The following is a 10,853-nucleotide window of genomic DNA, read 5'->3' on the forward strand; positions in this document are numbered from 1 at the left end:
TGTTATTTTATTATTACTCAGACAATAAGGAAAATTTTAAATTGTTAATTTTTAAAATTTTTAAATTTTTAACATTTTTGTTTATTTCAAACTTATAGAACTTACTCTGAAAAAAAATGTTTTTTTTTGTATTACTATTATTGGTTCAGATAGTCAAATAGATTTAAGTGTTTTATGGAATTAAAAATAAAGGCACACCCCAGCACCACAAAAATAATACAGGATTGTTAATAGTAAAAGATATAGTGTGCCCTGGGGATATACCCAAAGGAATGCAACACAGGTTACTCCAGAGCACTTGCACACCCATGTTTATTGCAGCGCTATTCACAATAACCAAGTTATGGAAATAGCCAAGATGCCCCACTACTGATGAATGGATTAAGAAAATATGATATTTGTACACAATGGAATTTTACTCAGCCATGAAGAAGAATGAAATCTTAGCATTTGCAAGTAAATGGATGGAACTGGAGAACATCATTCTGAGTGAGGTTAGCCAGGCTCAGAAGACCAAAAATCATATGTTCTCCCTCATATGAGGACTTTAGATCTAGGGCAAATACAGCAATGTTGTTGGTTTTGGGTGACATGATAAGGGGAGAGCACATGCGGGAGGTATGGGGATAGATAAGAAACCCAAAACATGAAAGTGCTTGATGTCCCCACTGCAGAGGAACTAATACAGAAACCTTAAAGCAACAGAGGTCAGTATGGGAAGGGGATCAGGAACCAGTGTAAAGATCAATTAAAGATGAATCAACTTGAGTTGTAACACATTTTTACATGAAATCATTGCTAGGAATCTCTCTGTAGAGCTATCCTTATCTCAACTAGCAAAAATGCTTTGTCTTTCTTACTATTGCTTATGTTTTCTCTTCAACAAAATGAGAGATAAGGGCAGAACAGGTTCTGCCTGGAAAGGGGGGGAGAGGGATGGGGGGCAGGGGGGCAAATGGCCCAATCTATGCATATATGAATAAATAAATAAAATAAAAAAGAAGTTTGACCTGTCAAAGAAAAGATAGAGTGTGAATATATAATGTATGATTTTATTTAATTATACATAATGAACTACAATTAATTATTATATAATTAATAATTAATTTGTTTTGAAATTTCTCATTATTATTACTGATTATAGGACTGAGGTTAGTAGTCATGATATTATGTTAGGCCAATATTCTATGAAATTTCAATGTTCAATATGAAACTTTAATATAAATCTTTGATGTAAAATATGTATGAATATCTTGATACCAATTTCTAGTGTTTCATGACTATTATATATATGTAAATTTTTAATTTATATCAGTGTACATTAAAAGTATAAAGTAGTTGTTTAATTTTGATATTTCCACTATAGGAATATAATGATCAAGTTCACCCAGTGTATTACTCTTTCAAATCCCCATTCGATTTTAAGACAATTTTAATGTGTCACATTATTATTTTTTCATATTATATTTGAGAAATCATAATTTGATTCAATATTTTCTTTCTTCTTCACAAGCTTTCAAAAATGGTTATGCAGAGTGCAGGGGGTAGTGGGAGAAATGACCCAAACATTATATGAACGTATGAATAAATGAAAAAAAATGGTTATGCCTGTTAAAAAATTTAGACATGTAGTCTTTCTTGTACAATACAGACCTAGGTTCTGAAAGACCTGTAAGGAGAATGAACCAAGCTTCCTTTTTTAACTCTCATTACTTTTGTTTTCAGGACTTTCAGTTTGTGACAAACAGAAACCATGCTACTCTCAGATAGAACGTTCACCCTTTTGGGCTTTTCAGATTATCCAGATCTGGAAATCCCACTCTTCTTGATTTTCCTGGCCATTTACATTATCACTGTGGTAGGGAATATTGGAATGATTGTCATAATCAAAATTAACCCCAAACTGCATACCCCCATGTACTTCTTCCTCAGCCATCTCTCCTTTGTGGATTTCTGCTATTCCCCCATTGTTGCTCCCAAGATGCTGGTGAACCTACTTGCAAAAGACAGAAGTATTTCACTTTCAGGATGCATGATACAATTCTTTTTCTTTTGCACATTTGTGGTAACTGAATCCTTTTTATTAGCAGTGATGGCTTATGACCGCTTTATGGCCATTTGCAACCCTCTACTCTACACAGTCTCCATGTCCCAGGAGCTCTGTGCCATGCAACTGCTGGGGTCATACGCATGGGGTGTCTCATGCTCCCTGATACTGACATGCTCTGCCTTAAAATTATCTTTTTATGGTTTCATCACTATCAATCACTTTTTCTGTGAATTCTCCTCATTGCTTTCCCTTTCGTGCTCTGATACTTAATCAACCTTTTGCTGCTTTCCATTGTTGCCACGATTAATGAAGTGACCACATTGCTTATCATCCTACTCTTCTATGTGGTCATTTTTGTAACCATTCTCAAGATGCATTTGGCCAGTGGGCACCGCAAAGCCTTCTCCACCTGTGCTGCACACCTGACGGCCATCACCATCTTCCATGGAACCATCTTATTCCTATACTGTGTGCCCAACTCTAAAAACTCTCGGGACACTGTGAAAGTGGCCTCTGTGTTTTACACAGTGGTGATTCCTATGTTGAATCCCCTGATCTACAGTCTGAGAAACAAGGATGTCAAGGATACAGTTGGAAAAATATTGGACACTAAAGTTATTTCTTATTAAGAATGATATTTTAGTTTATTTACTTTATATAAATTTTGTCCATAAAATTTTATTTCAAAGATATTATTAACATTAGCAGAATTAAATAGTAACTAAGCTATGGAAACAGCCAAGATGTTCCGGTACTGATGAATGGATTAAGAAAATGTGGCATTTACACACAATGGGATTTTACTCATCCACAAAGAAGAATGAAATTTTGTTATTCTCAGGTAAACGGATGAAACTGGAGAACATCATCTGAAGTGAAGTTAGTCAGCCTTAGAAGACCAACAGCTGCATGTTCTCCCTCATATGTCGATTGTAGACCTAAAAACAAATGCAGCAAAATCATGGGACACAGGTTATACTAAGAGAAGGCCTTGCATGGAAGGGATAGGACAAGGGAAGGAAACTAAAAACTTGAAAGTGGTTGATGTGGACACTGTACAGTAATGAATTTAGAAATTTTAAACTGGCCAGGGCCACCATGGAAAGTAAACAAGTGTGGAGTGAAGAGTACTGAAGAGATGAATTAATTGGGTTGTACTACAGATATGCATGGAAACAACACAAGGAAACTCCCTGTGCAGCTATCTTTATCTCAAACTAACAAAAATGCCATGTTTCTCTTTTTATCTTTTTATGTTTTTTATTCTATAAAATTGGAGAACAGGAGGGTGGAACAGGTTCTGCCTGGGAGAAGGGATAGTAAGGCACCAGAGTTGGGGATAAGGTGGCAGGGAAATGGGTAGGAGGAAGAATAAAATGCAAATAATCTATATACACATGTATATAAATGCAAAAATGATAACTGTTGAAACTATTCTGGACATCAGGGGAGGGGAAATGAAAGAGAACAGTAGAGGGGGTGAATTAAAGTATGATGTATTTGATATATTGTAAGAACCTTTTTAAGTGCTACATTGTACCCTCACTCAGCACAACAATAAAAAATATTGAACAATAGAATGGAGATAGATTTTGATATCAAATGAATAAATGTGGCTCTGTGTTTTGTTGTTGGAAAATACCAGCAATCTTTCATCTGTAATATTACATGTATAATTCTGAAATATGAGATAACTCATAGACTGATTATGAAGCATAAAGGATAACATATGTATCATAACAGATAATTTACATAAGTAAAGTAATATTATTCCCATCCCTCTTCCTTATATTACTCCTGGAATAAAGTAAGCTCTTAATAAATAAAAAAAATGGAAGTGACCATTTTATATGGAAGGAAATAAAAGTATTGCAGAGAGTTTGACAGAAGAGAAATCCATTAGGTAAATGAGAAATGCTTTTCTAAACTTGGTATAATTTGAACTTACCTTGAAAAATGAGAATGGAAAAAAATTTGGGGAAGTATATTTTTGAGAAAAAAGTTTTATTACAGAAAAAACAGAATTAATAAAATTAAGGAGGTCAGAATATAATACTGAATCAAAATTATAACTACTATTTTCTTGAGCTAAAATGATGCATGTTTTCTGTGTATATGTGCCTATCTGTTGTGTGGTGTATACAAGGTACACTTGAAGTGGTTTAGTATGCAATCATTACAGTCATTGACTTTCTCAACTTCTGGGAAAGTTACTGCACAGATCTTCCAAGTCACAGTTAAGTAGGAGGAAGAAGTTTTGGTATTCTGTGGCACAAGAGTTTTAGTATGATTGAAAGTAAAGTATTATATATCTGAAAATGGCTAGAAGAGAGAATTTTGAATGCACTCTCTTCTAAGGAAATCCTAAAAGTTTACGATGATGGATATGAAAATTAATCTATGTTTATCTTTCATTAAAATACATATGAATCAAAATACACTGTACTTATAAATATCTACAAATATGTTTTGTAAATGAAAAAATGAAATATGATTAAAAATTTTAAGTTTTTATGTTAATATATGATTCAATTTATGTATAGTGACTATGAAAATATTCGCATGAATGTTTCAATATTGGGTCAGCCATGGTGCCCCACAAAGTAATTACAAGTACTTGAATGGTAGACATAGAAAGATGATGATTCAAGACCAGCCAGGTTAAAAACTGGCAAAACTTTATCTCAACAAGCTGAGAGTGATGATGCATGCCTACATCCCAGCTATGTGAGAGGTGGAGGTAGGAATATCCTGGAATGAGTCAGCCAAGGCAAAAATTCTGTGTTAAAGGGCTAGGTGTTTGTCTCAAGTGGTAGAGCACTTCCCTAGAAAGTGCAAGGCCCACCTTTTTCTGGTATTTGAGGATCTCTGATTTGGCTTCTGATCCTACATCCTACATAAAAGAGCTGTTGAGTGTGTGACTAATTTTATAAGACCAATTCACACTTTATTTTTATTTTTATTTTATTTTATCATTTTTACATTTACTAACGTGTGTTTGCATTGTTTGCCTCCCGCCCCCCCCCCATGCAGAACCTGTTCCACCCTCTTGTTCTCTGGTTTTGTTGAAGAGAAAATATAAAAGATAATAAGAAAGGCATAGCATTTTGCTACTTTAAGATAAAGTAGCTATATGGATAGATTCCTAGCATTGCTTTCATGCATATGTATATTACAACCCATATTGATTCATTTCTACCAGACATCACTACTTCCTAGTCCCCTTCTCATAGTGGCCTCTGCCAACTTAACATTACTATATTCACTCCTCTATAGTGAGCACATCAACCACATTCAAGTCTTAGGTTTCCTTCCCTTTCCCTATTCCTCCTATGCGCATTCTCCCCTTGGTATGTGACCCATGTCCAATAATATTACTCTATTTGTTTTAGGAATATAACCACACATGAGGGAGAATGTGCGATTTTTGGTCTTCTGAGCCTGGCTAGCTTTGCTTAAGATGATGTTCTCCAGTTCCATCCATTTACTTGCAAATGACATAATTTCATTCTTCTTTGTGACGGAATAAAATTACATTGTATATAAATACCGCATTTTCTTAATCTATTCATCAGTAGTGGGTCATCTTGGCTGTTTCCATTGCTTGGCTATTGTGAATAGTGCTGCAATAAATATGGGTGCACAGGAGTCTTTGTAATAACCTGAGTGGCATTCTTTAGCTATATCTCTAGGAGTGGTATTGCTGGATCATGTGGTAAATCTATGTTTAGTTTTTTAAGAAGCCTCCATATTGTTTTCTAAAGTGGTTGTCCTAGCTTACATTCCCACAAGCAGTGTATGAAGATTCTTTTTTCCCAGCATTCTCACCATTTGTTGTTAGTGGTGTTCTTGATACTATCTATTCTAACAGGAGTGAGGTGGAATCTTAGTGTGGTTTTGATTTGCATTTCCTTAAGGGCCAGGGATGGGGAGCATTTTTTGTGTGTTTTTTTGGCTATTTATACTTCCTCCTTTGAAAAAGTTCTGTTTATTTCAGTTGCCCACTTCTATATTGGTTCACTGACTTTTGGGAGGTTTAGTTTTTTGAGCTCCTTGTATATTCTGATTATAAGTCCTTTGTCTGATGTATAGAAGGAAAGATTTTATTCCACTCTGTGGGTAGTATCTTCAATTTACAGACAATTTCTTTTGTTGTGCAGAAGCTTCTTAATTTCATGTAGTCCCATTTTTCCATCCTTCCTCTTAGTTTCTGGGCTGCTGAGTTCTACTAAGGAAGTCCTTGACTATACCTATTGCTTCCAGAGTATTTCCAGCTCTTTTGTGTACTAACTTCAGAGTTTCAGGTCTGATACCTTAAGGTCCTTAATCCACTATGACTTGATACTAGTATGGAGTGATAAGCATGGGTCTAGGCTCAGTTTTCTGCAAGCAGATACCCAATTTTCCCAGCAATATTTGTTAAAAAGGCTCTGGTTTTTTCCATCATATGTTTTTGGCAGCTTTGTGAAAATAAGGTGGGCATAGCTGAGTGGATTCTTATCTGGGTCCTCTATTCTGGTCCCCTGGTCATCGTATCTGTTATTGTGCTAGTACCCTGCTATTTTTATTGTTATGGCTCTGTGGTATTGTGATACCTCCACCTTTGCTCTTTTTCCTCAATATTGCTTTGTCTTTTCATAGTCTTTGGTGCTTCCAAATGAACTTTAGGATAGATTTTTCAATCTTTATGAGAATTTCATTAGTGTTTTCATGGGAATTGCATTGCACATGTAGATTGCTTTTGGTAGTATAGCTATTTTTACTATGTTGTTTCTGTCAATCCATGAAAATGGAAGACCTTTCTACCTTCTGTAATCTTCTTCGATCTCTTTCTTCAGTGATTTATAGTACTCCTTGTAGAGGTCATTTACATCCTTTGTTAAGTTTATTCCTAGGTATTTGATTTTTTTTGAGGCTATTGTAAACAGAATAGTTTACTTATATTTTTTCTCAACCTTTTGGTTTTTGGTGTATAGAAAGACTACTGATTTTTGTAAGTTGATTTTGTATAATTCTATATTGCTGAAGCTGTCTATAGTGTTTAGTTGTGTTAAGGTGGAGCTTTTTGGGTCTTTGAGGTATAGGATCATGTTGGCTGAAAATAGGGATACTTTGACTATTTCTTTACCTGGGATCACTACTGTGTAAACCACAGAGGCCACTTTCACTGTGAGTCTGGAGCTTTGGGAATTGGGCACACAGTACAGGAACAAGGTGGTGTTGTGGAAGATGGTGATGGCATCAGCTGTGAAGCACAGGTGGAGAAGGCTTTGCAGCACTCACTGGAGGAACACATCTTCAGGATGGTAGCAATAATGAGCAAATAAGATAAGAGAATGGCAAGCAGTGTGATGACAACATTAAATGCAGAAAAAAATGAGCATCAGTAGCTGATTGACAAAAGTGTCAGAGCAGCAGAGGGGAAGCAATGATGAGAACTCACAAGAAAAGCAATCAATGGTGCTGAAACCAATGAAAGATAACTGTAGAGCACAGCATGTAAAAATCAAGGATCAGACCTTTCCTCATGCAGAGGACCCCAGCATCAGCATGGCACAGAGCTTCTAGGATGGGACAACTGTGTAGAGCAGAGGGTTGCAGATGGCCACCAAACAGTCATAAGACATTGCTATTAACAAAAAGGCTTCAGTTACCACAAAGGTAGCAAAGAAATAGTATTGTAGCACACATTCTGTAAATGAAACAGCTCTGTCTTCAGCAACTATGTTCTCCAGCATCTCAGGAGCAACGGTGCAGGAATAGAAGAAATCCACAAATTAGAGGTGGCTGAGGAAGAAGTACATGGGGTGTGCAGTTTGCCATTAATATTATTTATGAGGATCATCCCAACATTTCATACCACAGTGACTCTGTAGATGGCCAGAAAAATCAAGAAGAGTGGGACTTGCAAATATATGAAAGTTAAATTATAACCTCTATGTTTATTTTGAATTGATTTTCACATAGACTGTAAAGTCTAATTTTATAAGTTCAGAAAACATAACATTAACACAATAATTATGACAGCCTTCTATTAGTAATAAAACCCCAAATTTCTAAACAAATTAATATTTATAACATATTTACTCAATAAGACTAAGCACCAACAATGATAAAAACTATTTTTTTGCCTATATAGTTAATTTCATATTGCACTTTAATCTGATTCTCTGTCTTACCCAGTAAATCTAAATTCAAAATAAGTCATTATTTTTTCACATAGCATGTTCTTTAACTCTGGGAATACTAATTATCAGTCTTTCCACACTGCCACACGTAATAATAAAATTAGGAGAAGTTACATAGGTATTATAGTTTATTTCCTCATTTTAGAGATGAAAATTAGTAGCCAGAGAAGTCTTGAAGTTTTCAATGACCTGTTATGCAGACCAATGTACACATCTATGTCTAGAGCTCTGATTGTCAGACTCCTAACAATGTATCCATTTCTAACTCCAGACTCTCTATATTCAGATATTAACATTTCCATTATTAATTATTATATTTTCAATTAGTGAGAAAACTAGAGATTGCAGACCTCTATGAAATATTCCAATGACAGTGTAAATGTCACAGAGATATACTAGAACACAACATGAAGATAAAACAAATGTGAAATGTTTCTAGTGAAATTTCCACTCAGCAATAACTGACTGTAGCAAAGACTGACATATAAACATTCTCATGATACTCAGTAGCAGTCTGGTTCTAATGAAGTAGGGTTCCTTCTTCCTGAGATGATTTCAGGATTGAAATTAGTGCCACTCTTTCTCTTATATATGAAAATAAAGCTGCTGATGGCAAAGTTAGGATCTCTCCTGGTTGTGAGTGACACATGCAATCTTATGTCTATATTTACAACCTTGGGGACAGGGTCCCTGGAGACTATCTACTGCCCCATTCTCTAGAGGTAACAAAACAAATAATTAAAATTAATCACCTTTATCTGATGTAATGTTTTTAAAATTACAAAGGTATACATTTTAATTAACATATTAACTCAGTATTACTATGGAACACTTTTTAACATTTCAACACACTTATAGGATATGTAATGATCAGATTAGGGTAACTGGTATACATATTACCTCAGAAATTTATTATTTTTTCTTGCTTGGAATATTCAAAATCTTTTCCATTAGATAGTGAAAATATTCATTAATTATTGTCAACCTAGTTCTCATAGAGAATATCAGCTATTATTTATCCTTTCCAACTATACTTCTGTACTCCCTACAATGTTTCCTTATACATCCCCAGGTTCTGAGAACCATTCTAGACTACTCAGGATTAATTCTGTCTTCCACATATAGATGAGAAACTGCTGGATTTTTCTTTCTGTGCCTGTCTTATGACACTTAATATACTGTGCTGTCTTTGTTGTTGCTAATGACAGAATTTTAGAATTTCATTTTTGGGGGCTAAATAATAATTATTATGTATTAACACATTTTCTTTATCCACTCATCTATCAATGAGCATGAATTTTGATTTCATATTACAAATGTGGTGAATAGTACTGATGTCTCTTCCAAAAACAGATTTATGTTCATATACATATAGATCTAAATATAAATGTAAAATACAAACCTATGAAATATATGAAAAGATTATAAAATTTATGTTTCTTTTAAATCAATGTTCAGATAGACTTTAAGATCTAATTTTCTAAGTTCAGAAAACATAATACTAACTTGATAACTGATTATGACAGCCCTATATCAGTAATAAAACCCCCAAATTTCTAAACAAATTAATATTTATAACATATTCACTCAATGATATTAAGCATCAACAATGATAATATTAAATTTTTTGCCTATATAGTTAATTCCATATTGCACTTTAATATGTTTCTCTGCCTTAACCCTGCAAATCTAAATTCAAAATAAGTCATAATTTTTTTTCACATGGCATGCTCTTAAACTCTGGGATTTCTAATTCTCAGTCTTTCCACTCTGCCCCAGGGAATAATAAAATACATATATGTGTGTCTGTATATATATTTAAATCTTCAGGAGTGGGACAGCTCCTCACATAGTACTTTTATGTTTTTTATTTTAATATGAGAGAGGGCTTTAGTGTTCTGTCCTGGCTGTTCTTGAGCTTGTGATCATACACAATCCCTGTGATTAAAGACATGAACTGTAATGATAAGTTTTATTTATAATTTTGTGAAGAATTCTATGCTGTTATATTTAATGGTGATATTAATTTACATTCACTGTAACAGTGTATGAGAGCATCCCTCTCTGACTAAATGAAGCCACAGAACAAATGGATTTAACAGGAATTTGTAGAACATTTCATTTAACATTTGAGAACTGCACATCTTTCTCATCTACACACAAAGCAATCAATAAAGACAGATCATAAATCAGGCCACAAAACAAGTGTCAAAAATTTCAAAATCATTGATATAGCAAATATGATTCAATAGTATGTGAAAGAGATTACATACCCATGAACAAATTTTATCCTATGATGCAGTGATGCTTTACTATATTACACAAATCAATAAATGTAATACCACACATCAATAGGATAAAGAATGAAAATTATAATAATCTCAATATATGTATAAAAAGATTTTGATAACATTTCATATTCTTTCATGATTTAAAGAAATCTTAAGAATCGGAGTTTTACTCAGCCATGAAGAAGAAAGATACTATGTTATTTGATGGAAAATTGATGGAAGTGGAGATTATCATGTGAAGTGAAATAAGCAAGAAAAATAGCACCTTTTCTCTATTTGTTGGAGCTAGGGAAAACAAACAGGAGTGAGGTTATCATACGCTGC

General features: G+C 34.2%; 1 pseudogene; it reads left to right on the forward strand.

Moving 5' to 3' along the window:
• Positions 1-1,753: 1,753 nt before the first annotated feature.
• LOC109676602 (olfactory receptor 5D18-like) lies at positions 1,754-2,679 on the forward strand (annotated as a pseudogene).
• Positions 2,680-10,853: the final 8,174 nt, after the last annotated feature.

Source organism: Castor canadensis, chromosome 1 (assembly GCF_047511655.1).
Source record: "Castor canadensis chromosome 1, mCasCan1.hap1v2, whole genome shotgun sequence".
NCBI classification, from domain to species: Eukaryota; Metazoa; Chordata; class Mammalia; order Rodentia; family Castoridae; genus Castor; species Castor canadensis.